This window comes from Haplochromis burtoni, unplaced genomic scaffold, assembly GCF_018398535.1.
Source record: "Haplochromis burtoni strain Fernald_Lab_line unplaced genomic scaffold, NCSU_Asbu1 Contig_79, whole genome shotgun sequence".
NCBI lineage: Eukaryota > Metazoa > Chordata > Actinopteri > Cichliformes > Cichlidae > Haplochromis > Haplochromis burtoni.
Window position 1 is genome coordinate 1753274 of NW_024582440.1, and position 26774 is coordinate 1780047.

Genomic DNA, 26774 nt, shown 5'->3' on the forward strand with positions numbered 1-26774 from the left:
AAGCACACCAAAGAGCAAACCAAGGTATGCTCATTAAAAAAGCAATTCTAACTGGACTTTGTCTTTCACAGAGTGATCCTGCCTGCTATGTTACTTTTTAAGTACAACTGTTACTTAAAAGTTCCAGTCCTCTTCCAGAACTTGGAAGCAGCATATTGGTTGGGTGGTATACCACAGCTGGGCTGTCCTGAATTAATTTTAAAAATCCTACAAGAATGACTCTGAGATTTTTAATTACTCAGTCGAAAAGAGTGCGCTGTGAGAGCACTGCGAGACATGTCTACCAAAGGCCCATTAAGAACTTTGGCAACAATTCAAACAATCAAAATAAAACTTTAAATGAAGCAGAAGCCAATTACTTTTTTACATTTCTCTCAAACTTTGCTAAAAAACGTTTAGCATTTTTCCATTTGACCACACATTAGCTGCTCGTTGGCAATCATATGCTGATACAGATTGCAACCATATATTTATTAAGCCCCTCTGCTGAACAAATTAGTTTGCAGTCATCACAAATATGTCTTTTAGGACTCTTAAATTCTCTTATTTAAGTATTTGTTACTCCTACTCTGTGTATCAGTTCGAAACCTTAGCAAAACTAAAGTCCCACAGCCAGTGTCATTTGCTAGGCTCTTAATAAACGCTACTGGTGCAAATAAAACCTGATTTGAAAAAGAAAAAGGGGTTGCACATTTTGTGTAGCTGTCGCCAATCAGTCCAGCATTTATGTGACAGTACAACAATGACGTGCATGTCCGAATTTTATTTAGGCTTGTTTCCATGTGATGACGTGTGAAAACTAAAGGGGACTAAAGGAGGCTGTGGCCTCTAAACTATGGAATAGTTTAGAGGAATATGCTACTGAAAATTATAAAGAGCAGAGTTGTGAAGCACTGTGTAATCCTTAACACAAAGATTCCTTATCACAAAACAAACTTCCCGAAACACTGTTCAATGCACAGTGTTTGGAAGTTAAAGTTAAACCCATGCCATCTAATTGGTGCAACCCACTGGTGAGTCCTCAACAGCTTGCTTTTGTTTTTTAGGATTTTGTGACTATAAAACTGTCGCCAGTACCACACCAGTAGTTTATCCCTTGCCCTGCTTACTCAGAGAGCAATACAAAATATAATCACCGTTACAGACTGAATATGTGATCATAATGGAGTTGGACAACACTCAGGCTTTCAAAGCTAATATGATATGCGACGGGCAGATGAATACGCCTAAACACGAAACGCTCGCCATTCCCTTGATCCTCTAAATAATAATAACAAAAACATGTGTTTTGTTTATTTGATTATTTTATGTGCGTATCAGCACATGTGTGACAACATGCATGAGAGCGTGGGCGTATTGCTCTGAGACTAAGCCATCATTGCTCCCCCATCATCGGGCCTGACAGGTGTTATTACATTGAAATGAGAGCAGTGATGTATGCATCTGTAATGTGGACCTGTCCTCTTCTGCTTGATGGAACCTGACGCTTCTCATTAACGTGACACATCTGAGAAAAGAACAAAGTAGCGACACTTCGCCTGAAGTGCGGCTCATAAGGCATTACGAAGCATCATAAGCACATCTCATAAAGACGCTGACGGGAAGGGGCACATCCCATTTTACGTTTCTTTCAAAGTGCTAACAAATCTGATGTCAGTTTCATTTAGTGCAGCTAAATGAAGTTTCTGTTGCACTTTTGGTGCGGGATGTTAAAATACTTGAGAGGAAAGTGCAGCAGGGAATAATTCTTTTTTTAAGGGTTCAACTTGTGAATGTCTTAAGCTAATTATATCTAGAATAACAGTCACGAACCACAGTGATGTGAATATTAAACTAACAAAGACATGTACAACTTGTGCTAATGTTAACAAAACAGCTCCTCTTGTCTTTCAGAGAAATATCTTGACTAAATACAACCTGATATGTGACAAACACATTGCTAAGTTGGTATTTGCCTCACTATTTACCAGCTTCTCCTCTCTGCACACCACCTTAAAAGAAAGCTTCATTCAATTCATGCCTTGCCTCATTTGATTACTGATTTGTAAAAACCACAGCACTCTCTTTTGTTACTTGTTGTTCATTAACAGTGCTTTCACACGGTGTTGTCCCATCCAGTTGAAAGACTGGTGTGCCACAGAGACTAGAGAATGAACCGTGTTTTGTTCTTAGCATGCCGCAGCAGCAAACTTGACTGCCATGCTACTGTGGTCACGAACAATGAGAGGTGATAAAATAAAAGACAAAGATAAAGGTATTGTTTGGCACATAAAGAGAAGACAGAAAAGGGCAAAACAAAAGAAACAACAAACTTAGCGAAGCCTCTAGAAAGCGGTGCCAACCCATTCACTATTTGTTGTCACGGCTTTACTGTATCTACATATTGTATTTGCTTCTTTCCCACTCATCCATGTATGTTTTACCATCATTTTTTTTTATTGCTTCCTGCATTTCTGGTTTCACTCCTCATAAATGAATGTTACATGCTTTAGGAAACTTTCAGATAACTCTTATGACTGGTTATTAATATCAGCAAGCAAATGTGTCACACAAAACATCCAGCAACTGCATCCAATTTACCAGTGAATTATGCAGTGTTCATAAACACAACCATGCACTTAATCCCCCCCACTTATCTTTGAACATCTAAACACTCATGAGTGCTCTTTCAAAATCATGTTCAGCTCTGCCTAAACATCTCTCTCATTTGATTTCAGTCTTTAATTACCTTTATTTAATGCAAAACAGATATGATGCCATGTCTACAACACTTTAACCTAAGCAGTCCTGGTCAGACACTAAGTATTTTAAAAACCCAGTTTACATGTAGAAGCAGTTTGCAGTGAGATGTAATTGTGCTGAGGCAATATTGAAGGTTGCTTGTCAGTAACACATATTATTTGCATGTTTTCACCTGACATGAATGAGATGAATGAAACATTTGCTGAACTGAGAGAGCTAGTGTGACTGCTATACAGTTTGTGCAGGAGGGACCTGTCCTGCAAACCTCTTTTTTTTGCAGAGACAACACAGGACCGTGCATAGTCTCTGCTCTCTTTCATGATACCATTTATCAAGTTGACCCTGACAGCTGAGTAAGCTGACCTTTGATGAAAATCTCTCTTGTGCGTTTCTAGCAGTAATTCAGAAAGTTCAACATATTTAGCCAGCTCCTCATTCATCTACCGATCAATAGTTACATTGTCACTCTAGGTTTATATATAATTTTTTGCATAAAGTTTATAAGATAACTGGAATTCAGTGCGGTCTTGGTGAGCTGAAATGTGTCTGCGTGGATGCCATGGAAGTAGATAAATAATTCCAATAAAAACATTCTGCCAGAAAATGTGTGGTTACTGTATGTAACCACAGTTCTATGATTATGAGTGTAGCTACTATCAAGCATAACTCTTTGTTTGGGTGGCTACCGGTCACCCCTCGCTATCCCTTCATTTGACAGCTGGAACTAATCAAGCGGATGTTTGCTTCTATGTAGTGAAGACAGGCTGAGGCTTGTAGAAAACATCAGGTTTAGTAAAGCTGCCCCTTAACCTTTTTGATATAAACTGTCATCACATCATATTCTGCTAGACGTTTAGCAGAATTTCTTCATCCATTCATCGATTTCCATCCAACCATCCATTTCCTTCCGTTTATCCAATGGGGGCTTATGGGCTAGGCTGGAACCTATTCAAGCTGCCATAGGCAAAATGTAAGGTACATACTGGACAGGTCACAGGGGGTTTTTTTGGGTCTCTAAATAATCAAAATATTGAGGAAATGCAGCTGACAGCCAGTTCCTCATGGATGTTCCAGGCTTTGATTGCCTTGGTAACCTTCTAATGTATTTCCTACCAGGTGATATTTCAGTTAATGGTATTCTTCACTTCTGTTGGTGGTTGCTTCAGAGCTTGGGTCCTGCCGGGTTACATTACAAGCGGTTATTTCACCCGTGTTACTGGAAGTCGTCTTTGGTCACCACATGGTGACCAGTGTGTATGCCAGTGTTCTTCAAGTTACTTGAAAAAAGTAATTTGTTACTTACTACTAATTACTTCTCCAAAAAAAGTAATTCTGTTACATTACTGATGACTAATTTTCAAAAGTAATTAGTTACTTATTACTTAGTTACTTTTTAAAAACATGACATACAACCTGAATACTTAATAATCAGAGATGGGCAGTAACGCCTTACAAGTAAGGCATTACTGTAATCTGATTACTTTTTTCAAGTAACTAGTAAAGGGATTACTATTGCAAAAACGGTAATTAGATTACCGTTACTTTCCTGTAGGAACGCTGCGTTACTGCGTTACTAAAACCGTGATTTTTTTGCGAGAATGTCTCACGACAGTGACGTAAGCGAGTGCGCCGTTAGTGACAACAGCTGTGTGCAGATCAACAATGGATCACATATCGATTGTGGGAGAGAGTATGAGCGTGCAGCGTTTAAAGCGTGGAAGTACTGACCTTACTTTGAGTTTGATTCCATAAAAAGTGACAAAAACATTAGTGTCCATTGTGCGTGGAAAGAAAACTTCTTTTTACAGCGAAAAAAACCCCTAAACAAGCACCGAGTGCGCAACGACGTAATGTGAAATTCACAGAGAAACTCGGGGATTCTTCAACTGACCGCAGCGCACCTGCATCAGGGTAAACCTCCGCCTACCATAGTCCTGCTTTACAGGTGAAAACAGAGCAAAAGGACCGCTGAGTCTTTGATTTTATTTATTTTCTGCTGTGTTTTACTTGCATCTATTTGAAAGACTGAGTGTAAACACACAAAAATATTTTATTTTATGTGCTGGAATGTGCAGAAAATAGGTTTAAATGTTAAACTAATTTATTCAAGTCAGAGAATGGTGCATATAATTTTATTTTTGCTTGATGCAGAAAGTTAAAAGATTAAAACTGATAAAACAAGTTAAAAAAGATACTTTTCCATTTGATTACATTTTGTATGATGGATTATGCAGAAAAAGTGGAATTGGGCTGAAAGATCTATCGCTTTATTACATCTTCAGGTTGTAAATCGTGTTTTTAAAAAGTAACTAAGTAACTAAGTAATTAATTACTTTTGAAAATAAGTAATCAGTAAAGTAACGGGATTACTTTTTGGGGGAAGTAATCAGTAATTAGTTACTGATTACTTTTTTCAAGTAACTGTATCCAACACTGTTGATAATGCAATAAACATTTCAGCCCAAGTCTTCTTTTCTGCACAATCCATCATATAAAATTGAATGACATGAAAATAAAAATTGTTTTATTAGTTTTAATCTTTTATTTTATGCACATTGCATTAAACAAAAATGTAATTATATGCAACAGTCTTTGACTTGAAGAAATTTAAACCATTTTCTGGTTCAAATTTCTGGTTCAATTTATTTTATATAAAATAAAATGTTTTTTTTGTGTTTACACTCATTCTTTCAAATAGATACAAGTAAAACACAGCAAAAATAAATAAAATCAAAGATTCAGCAGCACAGTCCTGTCGCTCTTAAATCTATAGCTGTAGAAATAAGTTTTCTTACAGTGTACAGCGGACGGTAATGTTTTTGTCACTTTTTACGGAATCAAACTTATTTAAGTACTTCCACACTTTTAACACTACATGATCGTACTCTCTCCTGCACTTTATATTATCTATTGTTGATCTACACATGCCTTTTGCTGCCACGGATGTCAAATGCGCTTACGTCATTGTCATGAGACACTCTCACAAACAAAATCACGGTTTAGTAATGCAGTAAAGCAGCATGCTCATGGGAACGTAACAGTAATCTAATTACTTTTTTTGCAACAGTAATCCTTATATTACTTGTTACTTGAAAAAAGTAATTGGATTACAGTAACGCGCCCATCTCTAGTGTACGCAACTTTACTTTTTTCCTCATTATTCTGTCTTTAACCTCATAATTCTGAACTTTTGCTTGGAAAGCGATCAGGACTACAAAAACATGTTTTTGGTTTATGACTTTTTTCCCACAGAATTCTGAAAAACAATGTATGTATTTGTATTGGGGTTAGGGGTTACCAATACAAATACATTACTGATTTGAGTCACCGCGTGCTCTGTCGCAGTGACTCAAATCATTGCATAGCTTCTGTGAGTGGCCAATAGGATGTCTGTTATTATTAAATAATGGTTGCGCACCAAACAAACCGATCAAGCAGCACTTGGAGTAAAGTTTTTCTATTGTATTCAGGCCTTTAGCTTGGTAATTTGTCGTGAGTGTCAGCATGTTGCTGATTCCCTCGGAGATGGCTCGGATGAATAGCATGAAAGGACAACCCAAGTGTACAAGCGAATAAAGTATACACATTTTATTACCCTTCATCCCTTTATCTGTAGATGTGAAAGGGTCTATTCACTTGGCTAGTCTTATGCAGTGCACGAACAAGCAGCCAGTCCCATGTGTGCTAGCTGAGTTTGTCCATGTTCACTCCAACAATTGAGAGGGACAAAGGTGAACCAACTGATTTGTTGCAGTCGCTAAAATAATAGAGCAATTTCTTTCCTTAATGCTCACGATCTGCTGTTGACTCACACACACACACACACACACACACACACACACACACACACACACACACACACACACACACACACACACACACATAGATGACCAGGTCCACTGAGAACGGGCTGTTCGCTCAAATCATCCTCAAACAATGAAGTGCTGAACAGATCACATCAATCTCTCTCAAGAGAAATATTAGTTCCCCACGGTCCCCCCCCCCGCCCCCCCCCCCCCCCCCCCCCCCCCCCCCCCCCCCCCCCCCCCCCCCCCCCGCCCCACCCGTCCTAGGTATGAAGCAGGTATGGATGTGTTTTTCTGCCTGGATTTGAAAGTGTGTGTACATGGTGTCTGGATGAGTGTAGCAGTGTGCAGTGAGCACAACGACAGACAAAAAAACAACATTCTCAGCTTGTCTCAAATTTGCCTCGCGTCCCCTACGAAGCTTATACAACTGGTAAGAACAGTGAAAGAGATTCCACCACCACGAGACATAAAACAACCTCTAACTGGCAGCTTGTGGCACATCAGTTATACCTTTATTTGTTGGCTGGAAGAGGCCTTATTTTCACAGATGCTTCGAAAGACATTTTACTACAGTAGTAGTATTTAAATGGACTCAGTTAAATCAGATGAAGTTTATTTTTGTTTGTTTGTTTGCATCAAATGTCTTTTTAACATGGAGAGTAATATTAACTTATAAGACTTGTTTAGGGTTTAAAGAATTTTCCATCTTTATGAAGTTTTAACTTTCTTTTGTCTCTTTTTTGTTTCCAGAAAGTCATTCTCCCCCCCCCCCCCACTAATCTCTGTATATTAGCTCTCAGGAAGGGAAAGCTCTCTCCATGTGTTCTGGCTGTTTTAATATCTGTCATCTTCATCCTGTGCTCCATCCCTCTGCTTCCTTCTCTCTTATTTTGGCTCTCTGTTTCCTCTTGTCTTCATATTTCACTCCATTGTTTGACTCCTCTGTCCTCATCTCCGTTCACTCTATCAGTCCTCGTCAGTGACCGGCCGTAGACAACTCTGCGAGTTAGCGTGTGCGCGTACGGGTGTGTATGTGTGTAGTTACGAGGGAGTACGGTGAGGTCTACGCCATGGCGAGTTGTCTTCGCATTCCTCATTTAGCTTGGTGCTTTTTGTCAGAGCTACCCAGGTTCCTTGACACTCTGTATAAACACACTGATTAGAACTAGAGCTATGGGACCAGCATGTGTGTGTTTGTGAGCATGCGTTTGTGTATATGTGTGTGTGTGAGAGGCCGGTGCCAAAAGCACACCTGTGTTTAGGTGTTAGCGCTGCAGCAGCATCTTTCAGCGGGCCATCTATTCCATTACGTCTGCTTCAAAAGCACAAAGATACATCCTTTTTTGTTGGGTTAATTTCCAAGAATGTCTAATTAACTTTGAGACTGTATAAAACACACCTGTGCATCATATTTTGATATCCATTAATCTCAAGACTGAATTGACAACATGCCCTTGGAGGCATGGGTTGGATAAATGCATGATGAAACATTTTTTAGCTGAATGAAAACTGAACTGAATCAAATGTTTCTCTTTAGAAAATAAATTCTGTGCTATGCGCAGGTTTTTCTCTCAACATGGCAGGATATTTGGCACCGAGGCGTTTAGGTAATAGTGCTGCAAACTTTGTTTCAGAGACTCCGATGGCCACTTTATACACTGAATCTAAATGATTAGTTAATAAGGAAAACAGCAGGAATGTTTTCTGCATTTATCCTTGGCACGGTCGATCTCTGAAACTCATTATTTAAACAGAGCCTAACACACCATGTTTTAAGGAACAAAGAAAGCTGGCTTGTGTTAAACTTAATGATAATGTACTTTTGTTTCACTCTGTTATGTTTTGAAAGGATTTTTCGTGAGCCTAGCAAGTGGTGGAATTTGCTCAGGACATGAAAGAGCATGCAGTCCTTCAAGTATATTGAAAGCTTCAAAATAACCATACTTGGAGACACCTGAATTTCGCTGGAAAGTGATGATACCAGGTATTTATTGGTGGAATTATCTTCTCCTCTAAATTTAGTCATAGCCAGTTTTGTGTCTCGTGACACTGCATTTAGGTCTGCACACAGGCCCGAGCAGGCGGTAAAGATCACCATCTGACAGACCTAAATAAGAAGCTGCTGCTACTTCTTTTCTTTTTCCCTCTCATTGCAGTGATTGACCCGGAGAGCACAAAGCCAGAGGTTAATATTATCCACTTGAGATTGCCTCTCTAGTGAATAGATGCCCTGACCAGACACTAAAATTGTTTTCATACGTTGTGGGTTTTTTTTTAGCACCTTTGCACAGGTTGATCTGTATAAAAGCTGCAATTTTTTATTAGCAGATAATTTCTAAAGATTTGAGCGAATATATAGAAAATATGTAAGTTTCTGTAACGTATATACTTTAGTTTATTGCTTCTATTAATATTTACAGTAATATTAATGTATTACTGTAGGGTCGTTACCTTACAATATAAAGCACGGTGAGGTAACTATTGTTGTCATTCGGTGCTATAAAAATAAAATGGAATTAAACTCAATTTTTTAGTGATGGTGGAAATCAAAAACACACCATCTTCTATGTGGTACGTGACATTTCCACTCTGCATGCGTATATTAGTTGTTGAGGCTTTCAGGATTGGCAGAAGGTTGAATTAAAAATAAAGTATTTCTATTTCTGAGCCCTAAAGAAACAATAGACCTCATTACCCTCCTGATTGATTTGACTGCAGTGTATTGATAGTTTTTATTGTTTAATATGCTGTTGCTGTTCTAGCCTGGCATTAATTGCACAATGAGTGTTAAATAAAGTATTCGATTGATAAATTACTTTGACCCTATAAATACATATATTTTTTCACTGTTTTCAACTTTTTTTTATTCAGTCCACACTCTTACGGCTCTGTCACACAAGAGTAACAATAGAAAGGGAAACTGTGGGTGTAAAAATTGGTGCTACTCCAGCGATTCTCACATTTGGCAACTGACTGCAAGTAGTTGTAGTGATTATTTGCACAGATCATCTGGTATCAGGCAACCTTTTCCCTAACAATAATTCTCAGGTTGGTTTGCAAGTATTTGCTGTCTAATTTATAATCACTGACAGATTGACGTAGTCGTCTCGTTGCAACAGGGGATTCAACTCATCTGGTTGCTACCTGGTTGCATTCTGGGTATATTTTTATGTCATTTTGCAGTTAAATATCTTGCAACAATTACAGTGACCCCAATGGCAGACTGATCTTATCTTATCAATATTTTATTGCCATTTTGATGCTTCAAAGTTGCTTAAAAGATGGCAGTTGGCTGTGAGAAATTGAAGACCTGGTCTCTGTCTTCAAAGCAACCATTTCTGAGACGATGAGAGTGCAAGTCTGTTGCAAATTTTTGTCATAGTTATGGGTCTCCAACCACTTTACCCCCCAGTGTGTGTAGAGAAAACGTATAACTGATCACATGTGATAACATACGTCTATCTGCAAATGGTTTCAACCCCCATAATAACAATTTTAGAAAAGCTTTCGAAAAAAATGGTTTTGTGCCCGTCTTGTAGAGTTCCAGACTTTAATAATCAATGCCAAAGTTCTGGTAAAAAAATTATTGCCCAATAAACGTATCAAGAAACGTCCCGTTTAGATTTTTTCTCTTCTGTTGTGTTCTGCTCTCCTGTGTTCTGCTAATCTGAGCTTTGGCACTTTAACATATACACATTATTATTACATTCATCAAGATATTACACACTCTTGATGGATTTATTTCCATAAACATTAACAAAAAATAATAAATATGACACATAACAATTACTCCGAGTGTTACTAGGTTATCAAACTGGGTTATCTGGCCTATACATAATAACTGTCCACCAGCAGGAATTACACTGTGCTGCACACACACACCATCTAAACAGTAATCAGTGCTCACTGGGTGTTTAGAAAGTTACACTGGTGATTTAAGAGTGATTATGTTTTACTTTGAGTAGCTGAATATGTTTTAGAAGAGATTATTGTTCAGCTCACGCAAAGAGAGTTTGGGATTTTTTTACCCAGCCCTTTGCATCACCTTGAATAGATTTATTTACGCACCTTTCAGAGTTTTAACCGTGAACAGCCAGCAATCCACACAGACCAATATTGGTTCCATTCTTAGACTATCATCCCTTCTGAATATCTGTGGTAACTGTTGTACTCTTATTGAAATTCAGTATTTTTCGTGTTCTGACTGTAAAACCTGAAAGGCTGAGGTGGAACTAATTCTCTCAGCCTTGTTAGCAAAGGCTGTCGCACTTTGTTTGCGCGCTGCAGAAATGTGTCTCTGCCTTCCAAAGCTCGCCCATTCTCATTTCTCTATTTGCTTTTATGTCTCAAGTACATTATTTTGTTATTATCATTAACCAAAAAAGCCAGGCTCTCTCTCGCTCTCACTTCCAGGAGTGCGAAAATTGAATATTGCATTTAAAAGTCAATTTCCACGATGGGATTACGCAAATCAGCCTCTCCCTGTTTCACCCTTTTCCTTCCATTCATCTCTCAGTCATCCTCCTCCACCTTGATGCATCTCTTCATTTGCCGTGGTTTACTCTATTCATTTGAAGACATCTTTTTTCACGCTCAACAGCCAGACTCATGTTTTTCCACTTTGCATTATTATGTTGCTCCAGGCCAACCTATCTGTGTGTGTGTATGTGCTGCTTATTTGTGTGTGTGTGTGCATATACAAATATCTTGTCCAGGCCCTTTTAATGGTTAAAAAAAACCCTAAAAGCAATTACAACTCTAAAATTTAATGCTTTTGGTCAATGCAGTTTTATGATTAGAAGAGGGAGTTATTTATTTATCTTTCTATCTATTCATTAGTATATATCACCTTGAAAGAGTGGGAAGTGGTGAAATTGTGTCTGTGAAATGAGTTAGGACAAGAAGACGGGGGTGCACAAAGCACACATTATTTTCCCACAATCCCATCTCACTCTGAATCAACCTTTCTGTCATTCAGTGTAGGTGAAAATCTACTTTTGTGCATTAAGAAATTCTGATCATAACAATCTTTCAGTCTGGTAAAAGATGTCACTATGGTACCAGTAATACCTGATGCACAGTGGATAGATTATTTTAAATTGTCTTGATGTGAAAACAGATTAATTTTTACTTGCGATTGGTGGCGGGAAGATCTGAAAGACAAGAGACCAATTTAAAGCATTGCAGTTGTTTACAATAAACTCATTGTCTGATCTCATTGCCTTTGAAATGGTTGCCTTGAAGATGGCACAAATGTCTCTGACCACTTGCATTCAGTTGTCGTCTTTAAAGCAACTTTGGAACGCCAAGACGGCGATAAAACAGCGATTATAGGAAGTCACACTGCTATCAGTTTGTGACTGAATGGAGTTGAGTTGCATAGTCAAAACCTCATAGTTCAGGTTACTTTCATTTATATACTTCAAAATCAGAACAATAGTCACCTTGAGGCACTTTATATTGTAAGGCACAATAACACAATCAGACAACCCCCTATGAGCAAGCACTTGGTGATAGTGGGGAGGAAAAACTGCTTTTCTTTTCTTTTTTTTTCTCACTAATGACTTCATGGCTTAAAATATATTATCTCCCCCTACAGGTATTTTCTGTATACAATAACGCACCTTGTGCATGGGTATCCATTTCACATTTTGGAGAGACAAAACATGAAATGCAAAAAGGTGAGTGAAGAAGAAACAAGTGCATCATGGGAAGCTCTCAGCAGCCTAGCCTGTTACAGAATCACCCGATGCAGTGCTAGCTATAAACTTTATCAAACAAAAATTTAAGCCTAATTTTAAAAGTAGAGAGGGTGTCTGTGTTCTGAATCCAAGCTGGGAGTTGGTTCCACAGAGGAGCCTGAAAACTGAAGGCTCCGCCTCCCATTCTACCACAAGTAAACCAGCAGTCTGAGAGTAAAGTATTTTGATGGGGTGATATGGAATTATGAGGTCTTTCAATAAGACGGGGCTTGATGATTCAAACCTTGTATATGAGGAGAAGGATTTTAAATTTGATTCTGAATTTAGTCAAATAAAATGAAGTCTGCATTTTCAAGTGAAGGTGTTTCAGGGAGTATTTAGGACAAGCTGATAATGATGAACTGCAATAGTTGAGCCTAGAAGTAATAAACAGATTTCATGCAGGGTGGTGATTTAACTGCAAAATTACACAGGCCCCTTGGCATCCTGGCTTTTGTTTATCAATACATCAAGATGGCAACCACTTGAATCAAATCCCCCACTGCAAAGATGCAAATCACAGACCAGTTGTACTCATTGATGTAGAAGAAAACAAAAAAATATATCTATTTATAGGGTCAAAGTAATTTATCAATAAAAAAAAGTATTTAACTATAATGGTGCAATTAATGCCAGGCTAGGAAAACAACAGAATACACAAAAACTATAAAACTATCATTAGAGTGCAGCCAAATCACTCAGGAATGTAATGGTAATTAGGTCGGACTGATTGCAAACTGGTGGAAATCTGGCTGAATTTATTAATCAGACACGAATTAAACCTTTGCCAATCTGTCTGTGAGTGACTGCCTCCTAACAGGCGACCTAAGCAATGGCTATCACCCAGAGGTTGACGGTGTTGCATGTTCAAACTCTGGGAAACCAGCTGATCATCACAGGTACTTACAGTTTTTTGCCAAAGTGAATAAATTGCACCGGAGAACCATCTTTTTTTTTCTTGTTGCAAAGAAATTGTCATCCTGAGCCAATAGTAAGGCTTTACAGCACCACTCCCCACTGGCTTTATTGCACCTCAGCACCACTTTTGAGCTCTGCAGCAGAGATAAAACACATCAGTCCAAAATCTAACAAATAATAAATATAATCCATATTATTTTCATACTCATTAAAGCATTCAATTACTTTTCCTTGCTTTTCAGGTGGGGGCTTCGTCATCCTGGAAGAGATCAGCCCATAGAAATGCTTTATCATAAGATCAGTCTTTCAGGATAATTTCTGTGGGGAATGCAGTGACACTTCCCTCTAGTAGAATCAGCAGACACAAACCATGCCTCCTTCACAGCAGGACGATCAATAGTTGTGAATAGACTCATTTTGTTGTCATTTTTAAATTCATACACAACATACAAGATATGAATTTGAGTTGCATTTAAGTCCATCTAGGCTGTGCATATATGTATTCCCAACACAATAACAAAAACCTAATTCAGTCACACGCAGCATTAAAGTCCCTGTAGACTGAATGAACAAAATAATTGTGTGATAAAAAACAAAAAGATGATTGAATTAACTGACAGCTATGGCCGCATGTATGCAAAATTAACTCTGCTCGTGGGAATTGGCGCACAAATTGACATTCTCCCTGATCTTTGAACTTCTGTCCACCTGGAAATTGAGGTGCAAAATAATGTAGTGGAGTTGATTTGTGTGCATTGCAAGGAAGGTTTGTTATTGCCTTGAACTGAGAAAAAAAGTCAGATAAGGCCAAAACTGGCTCAACATGCGGAGAAAAGAAAAAATTAAACATATTGAGTGGAAAATGGAAAGAACGGTCTATTCCTTATGTAACGTAAAGCAATGCACGTGGATGCTGTTTCTATAATGGTTTTCTAACTGAGGAAACATGAGTGGGAAGTTTGCTGCAATTTTCTACTTATATGTTAGTTGAGGTTATGTGGTATAAAACTGATAATTGAAAGCATTTTTTGGTAAACATTCATTTGATAATCAAAATTTGTTTTTTTAAGCACTTAAATAAGACTTTGCCACCCGGGTGAAACAGCTTTCGAACTCTGGCCTCATCATCAGCGCTGTGCCCGTCCCCCCTCCCCCCCTCTCCTCCACTTCTTGCTGCTTTCTTCATTTTCCGCACCTCTCCAGACGGCATCTCTCGCCCGCTCCACTTTCCTCTCTGCTTGTTTACAGTAAGCAGGTCTGAGCAGGATGGTTTTACCTTTTATGGCCATTCTTCATCCACGGTAAAAGTTCGCTAATACAACGGTATGTTACCCACCTCCCCCTCCTTATTCTGACCTGCTTGACGGGGTACCAAGGGTTGGGTGTGCGTGTGCACTTGCGCGTGTGTGCGTTTGAACGTGCACAGACCATGCCTGCGAGGCTTTCAATATCTGATGTATGGTAAAAGCACCTTTTAAAAATGTCTCACTTGTCTACATAGACAGATAGTGGCTGAGGCAATGGTTTGTTTTGAATGTCGGGCTGCATAAAAAGCTTCTCTCTGAAGTGTTTACGTTAGATTGGGGGTCCCTGTGTCTGACATACGCATGCATTCACACATGCACACGTTCACAAAGCGGACAGGTGTTATTGAGTGGGACCTGCTGTGAACGTGTCCAAGTATTCAAGGGAGGAATGAGCATGAGCAGGAGAGAAAGAGACGACATGCAGCATTGTGCAGGCATAGTAGGCACGCAAAAGAAATGTCATGTTTCAAAGCAATGTTAATTAATATGTAAAGACAGAATTAACTCCCTTTCTTACTTAAGCCCTGTAATTCCACCATACACTGCATAGCATCAATTAAAACCCTTCAGACCTTCTCCACTGATGCTCTTTGCTGCGTGTCAAGGCCGGCATGCTGGCAGGATTCATCTCCGTGAATTCTCACTGCCACTATGAGCTATAAACATCTCTAGTTAAACTAATTCAGGAACAAAAAGTCTTATGCTGGTGTATATGTGGCGCTTTTGTGAGTTTGTATGCTTTATTAATATGACTGAATAGTTGTTTAGGGGCTAAGTGCAGGAGAGGGTACTTAAGTTAGCCACAGGGTGTGATGGGATTTGACCTCCAGTGCTTACAAAACGCTGACCTGCATATGTGTGTGTGGTTCTGGAATGCCAGTGTCAAGGGCCTGAGAAACAGCCATGTACAAACAAACACAGGCTCGTCTTTCCCTGTTGCCCTCCTCCGGTCCCTATCACTCCCATGAAAACACACACGGACACAGTGTGACTGCATGAGAGCGCTGTTTATTGTCTTAGTGTTAACTCACATTGATGCCATATCTGCCCTGTGTAATTAGATTTACCTTTCCTTGTTTTTCTTTCTTTCTCGTTCAGCCCTTTTCCTGCCTGTTGCCTCGCCTTTCTCCTTCAAAGCTGTTTTTCTTCCATGAGTGGCCTGCAAGCAGGAGAGAAGGATTCAAGCTCCACCCACTTCTCTTGCATTCCATCTAATTTTATTTTGTCCTCCTCAGTTTATTTCTCTCTTTTTTCCCTTCCTTACCATAACTATATCATCTGTCCTCTGCTGCTTTAATTTTCATGGGATTAGCAGCACCCTCCGGTTCCTCCCAGAGCACCGCCAGCGGGATCAGCTCTCTCCATTTCACCTCACCTCACCTCACCTGAGGGGGATGTCACCCTTACCTGGAGGGGTGGTATACCTTGCTGTGGGGCATACCCACCCCCCCCCTCCCCCAAACACAAACATAACGCTACATTTCAGGGTGAAGAGCCTCCGCTGAGAGCGCAGTGCCTCTGCGGCACAGTTGAGAAAGAAGCACGTTAGCGTGTTTTCCCCGCAGAGCTGAGGTTGCAACCCGCTGTCAGGAGACATGTTGCGATCTCTCTGTAGTTGTTTTGCCTTTTATGCATTCCCTCCTTCCATTACATCTTTCTTCTCCTCACCAGTAATGCTCTCTGTGCTTCTAGATTGGAAACACTCACACTTTGAGTCTCCTCAGGTACTCAGAGAAACATGCACATGGCAACAGCAACCCCAAAAGTTTATTTTAATAGTCATTATCTTATGACAAGAAGAAAACGCTTCCTCACAGTTTAGTTTAAAGTAAACGGTAGTGCGTCTGTGTGTGGACACGAGTGTTTCTGTTTTTGTGGGTTGGCAGCTGATTTTAGCAACACTCTTTTTCAGTGATACAGTCTTTGGCTCTGTTTTGGAAAGAATAACTAAAAATGTCCCAGTGCTGGTTGAAGTCACCCGACATGCCAGCTATAAACTCCTCTTATGGTAGTGTGTACAGTACTCTGTGTGTGTGTGTACATCTATGAGGGCTATGCCACTTTGTTTTTCCCTCTAGATTTAAAGCCTTACATGGAGACAAACAGACACCAGAAGCTACATGGAAGTTCCCCAGACAGGTTTTTGTTGTGTGTGCATATGTGTGTGTGTGTGTGTCATTCTGTGTCGTTGTATACACAAACCTTAGAGGCCCATGGGTGAAGGCTATCATATCAAAGGTTCAGTGAGTGGGGATTAAGTATCACTCCCCTGCTAGAGGAGGTTTGGTCCAGTTTAGATGTGACAACAATAGCTGGCAGAAGATTAGACTGTCACTAGAGGGGTGAAACCCAGTCTGTCATGCCCTGAAGTGCATGTGTTTGATTCTCTTTAGTGAAAATGTGATGGGCCCTGTGTTGCCAAAAATGAACATCTATCACATCATTGCCCCCCCCCCCGTTACTCTCACCTGGTCTGCTCTTGTTTTTTAATATGTCTTTGAATAGTAAGGTCTGGAAATGAAAGACAGGAGAGTTAAGTGCAAGAAGAAATGAAAAGAGAAAACTACTCAAGCCCCCCTCCTTTTCTCTCTCCCTCACCTCTTCCTCCCCAGCCCTCCCCTCTGGGGAATGTTTTGGGGCCCAGCTCATATTTTGTTTGCACAATGCATTCCTGCAGGCTCTTTATTTATGTCAATCTTCCTTTTGATCAGAGTCCGGTTACCACCGGTTACCCACTCGCTGCTCCTGTGAGTGAAGGAACCCACCTGTGATGCAGGACTTGTGTGTTTGTGTACGTGTGCGTCTTTGTGTGTGTGTCTGCTGGAGTCTGGGGCCTTCGTTCCAGGGCAGGTTTACCATCAATTAATATGGCTAAATGATTCCCTCACGTGGTAAAGTATTTATGTAAGGTGATCTGGTTGGTGGTGGAGCCCCGGACATCTGGCTGTGATCTGAATCACAGATGGTTCTACCTGCACGCAACTAGGTACACACACACACACACAGACACACACACTGCAGTGAGGTATGTTTTGTGTTTAAGTGGAGAGCCTGTGCATGTTCTCTGTATTTCGGGCACTACTGCTGCTGGTTAAAAAGAAAGGTTCAGCTTGATGCACGTACGCACTGCTGAGAGCAGAGGTCACGCATGCTTGCTCTCTAGGCTTGGTGAGCAGAACCACTTAAAAACAAAGGAAAAGCAAAAGAAGCATGCAAAATCAAAAACTAGAAGATCCATATTTTTCTAAACAACTACATCCAGCTGCTCATATTAGACTATAAATCTGCTGCGCAGGTCATGATAATAATAATTTTAATGATAGTGGAGAAAAGTTATGGTTTTCTAGTACAGAAAAGCTTTTTTTCTTCTTCTTATGCAAGCAAGTTTCTGCCTTGCTGTGTTTATCTAGCTATAAAGTCTTCCTCTGACAAATGACAAATGCTAAATGTATTTAAACAAAAGAGTTGTGCAATGTCTGTAGTTTCTGCGTGTTATTTTACAGTCTGACTTGAAATGTTCTTATCCCTCCTTCTTGTTTATTTTTGCTCTTTCACGTCCCGGCTCGCATAACACAACCCGTGTCACACTTACGTGCACATTCGTGTGCCGATAAAGAGTCTTATCTCGAATGGCATTTACTGTACATCGATCAGTAACCTTTCTATTCATGCCCAGATGGAAATAATCTCATAAATAGAACAATTAAGGTCTTGTAAATAGAACGACACAAGGAGCATGCTTTCACCTCTTACATTAAATGTTATGTTATTAGCGACATGGTAAAAATGGTAAAATGGCCTGTATTTATATAGCGCTTTACTAGTCCCTAAGGACCCCAAAGCGCTTTACATATCCAGTCATCCACCCATTCACACACACATTCACACACTGGTGATGGCAAGGTACATTGTAGCCACAGCCACCCTGGGGCGCACTGACAGAGGCGAGGCTGCCGAACACTGGCGCCACCGGGCCCTCTGACCACCACCAGACATACTTTATATTTGGTGATATATATGGACATAAATACTGCGATAAGTTTCTGTATATTTTCTCCTAAAAGTTGTGGTGAAGGTTAAATGTCAATAACAGCGACACAGACTGAACTTCGGGGGTTTGTTGATGCAAAAATGTTCCCTTCTAAAAACTTTAAGACCACCGAGAGCATCAGACATTACATACATTGATGGAGTAACAGTCAACCCCTAAAATGTCACAATTTTACACTTCAGCATAAGTTTTTTTTCACGTTACATTGAAAACGCTGCTCGTGGAAACCAGAAGAAGGATGTGGCCGTACCGCACAACTCCCAGGTGTGAAAGAGAGAGCTTCTACAAACATGGGCTGTTGGTGAAAAACTCTAGATGAATAAAGGTGAAAATACCTTTTCACCTTTATTCATCTAATTTTAATTTGCTCCCCCGTTTTCCCCTCATGGACGATCCTGTAAGTGTAAAAAATAAAAAGGAGGCTGTTCTTGGCTTGAAGAAAGATGAATGCCTGTGAATCTTTCCTTGAAAACAGCCCTCTCTTCTGCACTCTTCCTCATCTCCCCCTCCTCTCCATCCCTCCATCCTGAAAGAGCCCTCAAGAGATGTGTGTACCCTCTCGCCGCCTGTATCCAAATAATTAATCCAAAGCAATTACTCTCCTCCTTCATCTGTCCGTCGGCCCGCTAACAAAACATTTCGACACGTGTCCTCATCACTCCCCTTTAATTAAGGCAGAACTATTTATCACTCCCCTTTAATTATCCTAGCCTGTTTATCAGTCCGCCTTTAATGGAATAGGCACCAGAGAGATACTCGTACAAAACACACCCTGCTACGCTTTCCTCGCTTCTGCCAGTTTTGAACTCGAGAAGGGAAAGAAAAAAAATACCCAAAACAACAAAAAACAATTAGTCAAGGAAGGAAAGAAAACAGAGAATTAAAAAGAGAGAAAATCAGAGAGCTGAAGGAGATATAAGTTGTTGTTTTGCTTCCTCTCCTGGCAATCAGGGTGATGGCCACACTCACACACTCTGCTGTGCTTTTGTTCCCCTTGCAGAAAGCTTCCGCAGACTCCATGCAGTTCACACTGAGTTCAAACGCACACACACACACGCACGCACATACAAACGCACACACACAAACTGAGATCAAACACACCTCCACAATAGTTCTTTTGTGTTCAGTAACCATGGTTTCTGTCAGGTTTAATGCCTAGCAACATGTGTCACGGGGCAACCACTCACTGGGAAGGGGAGGGCGCCTGATACACTTCATAACGGCACAAGTGTTTGACCATGAAACAAATTTTACTGTGGCGGTGCTAGCTTAGCGGAGCAGAGTTTAAACGCGGAAGTAGAAGTTTTTGTTGTTTTTGTTGTTGTTGTTTGTTGTTTTTTCACTCTCAGCCTACACATAATGCATGATGTCAGCACGGTCTGACATCATGCATTATGACACATACATTGGTGTATGTGTGAACAGCACACACTGATCTCTATCACAACCACATCAAGGATGTTGTTTTGCCTGTCCTCGCGAGCCGTATATTAACAGAGTTGTCCATCAGCCTTTAAGCAGCTCAGACAGCGCAGAAACCCACAGCGGCTCCTGAATCACACCCAGATAGAGTGCTCCTCCCCTGGATCCAGAGCTCATAGGCCTGGCTGAGGCTGGCTCTGCCTGGGAGCAATTTGGTGAATGGAAATTGTAACCACACACGGACTGGGTCGCACACATACACACCAGGACAAACATACATGTACATATACACACACATAGACACACATGCAAACAAGCTGTTGGTAGGGTCAGAAGTCTAGGTGTCACACCCTGTCATTGCAGATTAAGTTATGCAAAGTGAGGTGGTCAGGCAGCCAACCCCCAGGGCTTAACAAGCAGGAAACACTAATTGGGTCGGCTTGCTGATTGCCATAATTGCTCCTGTGAGTGTGCGTGTATATGTGTGTATGTGTGCATGTGACTGACTGAGGGAGGAAGGTTGAACAACCTGCGAGGTGGCAGCTTTCAGCATGGACTGTTACCCTCTGAGGGGTAGAAGAAGAAAAGGAGGCTCTGAGGAAAGAGAAGGAAGGAGAAAAGCAGGGCTAAAAATGTAGGAGATTCACAATAAGCCTTAAAAACTAAAACATTAAAAGGTAATTTATTTAAAAAATGTGAACAACGTACGCCACAGGAGGCAAATGTGCATTTTTTAAATGCTTGATAATATAATATATGATGCGATCACAGCACTATGCGCATGGCTTTGTAGAAAAGCCCTTTGAATTCGCAGTATTTTGCAATTTGAGAGCTTGTTTTCAACCACACTGAGTGGTCAAAACGTGTGATTATAATTATTTTATCTCATAGTAACCAACAAAAGGAGAAAAATAATCAAGGGATGAATACAGACAGAACAAACTGTGGTATGTAATAAACTGCAAAAATACATTCTGAGAGTCGTTTTACCTGAAAACCTTAAAAGCCGATGCCTTTGAATAAAAACGATTAAGAGCTAGCTCAGAAACAATCACAATTTTGGTAATCACCCACATCCAGCTAGCATTTGTTTTCAACTTGTGTGTAAAAATGTTGAATAGACGGTCACATAATGATGTAAGGAGTGGGGAAATGAAGCAACAAAACAAAATCACAACAACAACAAAAAGAAATTCGTATTTCAGGTCACATTTCAAGAAAGTGCTGCGTTAGTTTGATCAATTTTAACAGCACTAAGTTCATGGATATTAGCACGAAACACTCTCACACTGTAAACCTTATGCTCTTTATAGTCCAGCAACATAAGATTTTTCCATTAAGAGTTATTGTAAATTATAAAATGCTGACTGTGAAATAATACTTTCTCTTTAGCTTTGAAATAAATAAAGGAATAAACAGACATAGAAACAATACCATAAAAGATACTGCAACGCAATGAGAACATCATTTCCCCCCTTATACCTTCTCTGTTACCCTTTCAGATATGTTCTTACCTTTTATTGTTCTGTAGAAAATGACAGGAATTGTGTCAAAAAAATGTTTCCCAGTCCTTCAAAATGTTTGGACACGGCACCATTATTATAGACATAGTGGGGGAAAAGCTGAATTTCTAATTGAAAAGCTTTGAAAAGAGAATGAGAAAAGCATCTCATGTACACTCATCGGTCTTCTCTAGGACTGAAGAAACACAATGCTTACATAAAAAACAAGAAATACCTAACATATATGTGAGGTGACTCTATTAACATAGTGATTAATTCAAGGCTGAAAAAAACATTCAGTAAATCGAGTGTTAAATAAGCTAAATTATGGCAAATTACAGCATAGAAACAGCTGGAAAAGCCACATATTTTTCTATTGAAATTCCACAAGTAATCAAACAGATGCTTCATGTCCTCATGGCACACTGTTTATTAGGAGTAAAATAACCCTTCAGTTCATTTATCATTGATTGTTATAGTAAAATGTTGCCAAACACTCCTTTAAAGCTTTATTCTCTGGTATTCCAAGTTGTGCCTTTGACCTAGAAAGAAGCTTCCCACTACTAGTATTCATCAGTATTACAGCATAAATAATCTCTATATTTTTCTTCTAACACATGTCACTGCATCTTCTTTGCAATTTCTTGCTTTTCTACTTCTTTCTCCCTTGCCTTTACCTTAATCTCTCTCTCTTATACACAGTCGCACACACACGGATGTCCCCTCCCGCACTGCCTGTGTCTAACTTCCTCACTTAAAGTGTTCTGGATAGTTCAACTTGTGAAGCTGAAGTAACCAGCACGCTCCACTAATTGCCTGCTTTCGTCAGCCCTACTCTGACATGCACACACACACGCATACGTGCACTTACACACTTCCTATGAGTTGCTAGCGCCCAGTGTGGCTAACAGCGCATAGCTACAAAGGCAGCGTTGGACCCCTTTACTCGGTTTGCCGGTTTCTGTGCAAGTGCTCCCAGCAAGCCTGCTGGATTTTAGGGTTTAGTATCCCACTGAGCGAGAATAATAAGTGTATGTTTCTAATCTGTGTGCATGGTTGTATGTGTGAAGGTGTGAGTGTGTGCGCATGTGTGTTTGTGTGCAACTGCAATGCTGGAGAATAATGAGTGTGTGTTGCTAATCTGGGCCCTAGGAGACTACCTCTCTTTGCTCCTCGAAGACTGTCTCAAATCAGTGGCCTCTCTCTCACTCCATCTCCTCTCACTCTCTGTATGTAGGCTAATTTAGCACTGGCTTTGATGCGTTTTCCTGCGGGCCTGCTTTTCTCATATCCAAATGCAGGGATTAGCTGGCTTTTATTCTCCAAAGCCCATCTCATCCTGTTCTCCCTTTTTCTGTCTGCTTGCAGTCTTCCCGACCCTCGGAAGCAGTGGCAGGGACTTAACAACCTGACAACAACTGCTTTGTTGTTGTGTTTTTGTGTATCGGTTGTTAGCTTAGGCACTTAGCCCTTTGTGGGCCTGGTATTTGCTTGTGCGTTCTGGGGATACATGTCAGTAGGGAGCAGAATGGAGAGGAGATTTACCAGGGATGACAGGAGAAAGAAAAGATGAGTTGAGGTGAGGAGAAACGAGTGTAGGAAATGAAAAAGGAGAGTAATTTAACAGCCACTATCTTGTTTTAAGATTCATTAGGAGGAATAATGGGAAATTATGTGGAACTAAGTTACGTCTCTGGGTGACATCATGAATCCCTTTGTAGGGAGCTTTGTGCGGGTATTTCTGCATGTTTGTGTGTGTGTGTGTGTGTCTGAAAGAGAGAGAGAGAAACGGAAAGAGATGGCAGGTCTCTTGGTGATATTCTAAATCCCTTTGTAGAGACAGGGACTGTCACTTCTGAGTGTGTGCGTGATGAAAGTGAGTGTTAAGCAGCAGACGCAGCCAGCATGCTCCCACAGCGACAACACACACACACACACACACACACACACACACACACACACTTAGATTGAGAAAAAGTCTCTTGATGATCTTTCAACAGATCTGCAGAAGTGGCTTAGGCAGCTAGGGCACCTCTGGGACTCTTCACAGACACACACATTATGTACCACACATAAATACACTCACCTTTCAAACGTATCCAGCACTCTGTCACACGGGTGGAGATTCATTTATATATGAGGATGACAGCGATGGGGATGAAGATCCCACTTTCAACAATCATCGTAAATACTGACATGTTAAGCACACCTCTAAATAGGAAATAGGAAATATATCACAATGGTCATATGAATTGTGCTGATTATATTTGATAGTTTGATCGGTTTTGATTTGATTGTACATTTCTGATAATGTGAGTTCCCATGGTCAAGAGTCTGAAAGAATGGACAAATTCAAAATAATTACATAAATACATAAAGTCGCTCCATCTCGCCCACCTGACTGTTAAATTACGTTTTGCATGCAACATCTAAACATTTAATAAAAAAAAACAAAACACACATAATTAGCAATTTTGGGAAACCATCAACTAGTCAGCTGACCTGTCATCTGAAGGAGTGGAGCAGTGTTGTGGGGGAGTTCCAGTGAAGTCAGTTTATCCAAAGAGGGGATTATGGATATCTGGCTTCAGGCATATGGACTGTTTACCTGAACAAAAAGCATACTGAAAAGTGATTGGTCAAAAGCACTCTGCATATCAATATGTATAATCTGTTTATAGAGATCATGTGACAATGAGCAGTCATAATGGTTGTATATGACAACATGCTGCAATTTTTAATCACACCCCCTGATGACAGTGCTTTTTTTTTAGGTGTTGGCGCAGGCAATGTTTGAGATGAGTGTCAAGAAGGAAGTCCGAAACAGGGTGCTAGTTTTCATTAATGTAACGTTAACCTGTGATGTTTCAAGGGAATAAGGGGTCAAGTGTTTAGAGCCATCAGCTATGAAGGTAGCCGACCTGTAAATCATGTTCACGGTCTTTGCATTTATGTAATGAACAATACTACTTATGCACTACTTATTCTTCTTAGTGTTTTCTTTTTGTATTCTCCTGTGCTCTTGTTAGATCTTGTTCCTTTTTTGGGGATTTTCATAATAGCTTATGGCCTTTTGAACAATGTGGCACGGAAGGCTGGGAAATTAGGAGGTACATCTGCGCAGGTTAATAGTGAGCAGTGGTATTTACCTTCATCCTTACATGAAAAAGCTCCCTGGTTCAAGAAGCCAGAGGTCACAAGCTAATGTAGTTCTAGTGCTGGAGTCAGGTCTGGGAAAATGGGAGTGTTGTGTCACAAAGACCATCCAGCTTGAAAAGTCTGTGCCAAAGCAGATTTCAGCAGGTTTCAACAGCTTACATATAAATAAGCTAATGTATTATAATAAATGATTACTAATCTGAAATGTAATTTATTTGTAATGTGCCAGATCATACTGGGAGACTAAAGATCCCGCCCTTCCATCCACGTTCAGATAAATCTGTATAAAGTCATCATCTCAGACTATTTTTAAACATCACTTACCCATTATCGCCCTTCTGCACTAGCATGCTGTCTCTTTCTCCCTGTTGTTGTTGTGTGCGTAGCCTCATGATTCTATGCTCTGTGTTGACGGTGATTGAGAGCGACCTTTGACCTCTCCAGCTCTATGGAATTCCATACATGGTATGTCTGTGACCCTCTAACCTCCAGCTGCGCTATGATTCTATTGGCTGAAAGGCTCCCTGTGCTGTGCAGCAAAGTGCCACCAGTCAGAATCCAGAGGTCAGAGGTCAAGACTTGTGGAAATGAGGCAATGAAGTATAGTCTGCCATTTACAGCAAAACCACAATACCGTCATTCTGTACTGACAGTGAGAAGAGCATGACAGACAGAGGAGAGAATTTAAGAGCAACAGAATGTAGAAGACTGTTTTTTGTGTGGTGAAACTAAATTGACATAACTGAGAGTTGTTGGCAAGCCTCTTTTTTTCTATGATCCAAACCAGGCTTGAGTTTAAATTGACGGTGCTGGTTTTCTGCAGCGTGCATCTTTTTAAAAAAATGTTTTGTTTACTGTAGAAATATCGCAATGAAACATCTTCAAGAAAGACACAAGCTGTTTAGCTGCATTATCTAAATATAAGGTGGTTTAGGTTACCATATTTAGTGGTAAACCCAAAAGTTCATTGAGTTCATTGTGAAAATTGGCAAGCTGTCACGAATATTTACAGCCAATAATGACGGACATGGGTTGAAGTTTTATCTAGTGGTGTAGCAGAGTAATTGGATTCATCTCAGAATAACTCCCGAGTTGAAATGTTTTCTTTGTGGACAGTGACCTGGGCTGCTGCTGTGGCTCCGAGGTTCACTGCTCTTTGTGGAAATAAAGAAACTGCACAAATTGACCACATCTGAAAGAATTTCCCGTAAGTGATGTGATCTTTTACCATGCAAAGCTCATCTTAACATATCAATGTTGCATTAAAATTAGATCTTACTAACCCATGTTGTTGTTTCTTGAAACATCTATTTCAGTAAATAAAACAGTGCATGCTCCATACAACTCCATGCTCATTTAACCTCCAAATGTACATCAAGTCCACAAAAGCTGTGACCTCTAAGTTTTGCCTTTGAGGTTATAGACACTTCAAAGATATAATAACTTGCGCACACAGCACAGCATCAGTGTCCAGATTGTCCAAAACTTTTTATGATTCCTCTGTAGTCAAAGTGTACATCAAGCACCCTCTCCCCCAACAACCCCACCCCAAGCCCCAAACTTCTTCCTTTGTCAGAATGAAATTGCCCTCCATCTCCCTGACGGAGGCACGTGGGGGTGGAGGTGAGGCTGTCAGTAGTGGCAGCACCTTGCTTTGGAGTAGCCTTGATCAAGGCCCTAGATTGGACGTGAACACGAAACGCTCGTCTCCTCAAACCGCTCGGCCTGTGACACTGTTACAGGACAGGTTGACAGACAACGCCTTCACCGTCTCTCTTCAAGGCCTTTGAATGTCCTTTAAAACAGGCAGGTGAGGCAAGTGGAGAAGAAAGAGAGAAGATTTTCCTCTTTTTGTGTTGAATCTGACATGTCAAAGAGTAAAGATTCTTCTAGATCTGGTCTTGGGACTTGGTTTTACTTCTTCTCTCTGTTCCTTTCATGTCCTCTTAAAAATAAGGAGTGATCTATCTATCTATCTATCTATCTATCTATCTATCTATTAGGGGTGCAATGATACACAAAATTCTCGGTTCGGTTCGATACTTTGGTGTCACGGTTCGATATTTGTCATTTTTTAATTAAAATTACAAATATATATTTTAACTCAAAAGTACAGTTTTTAA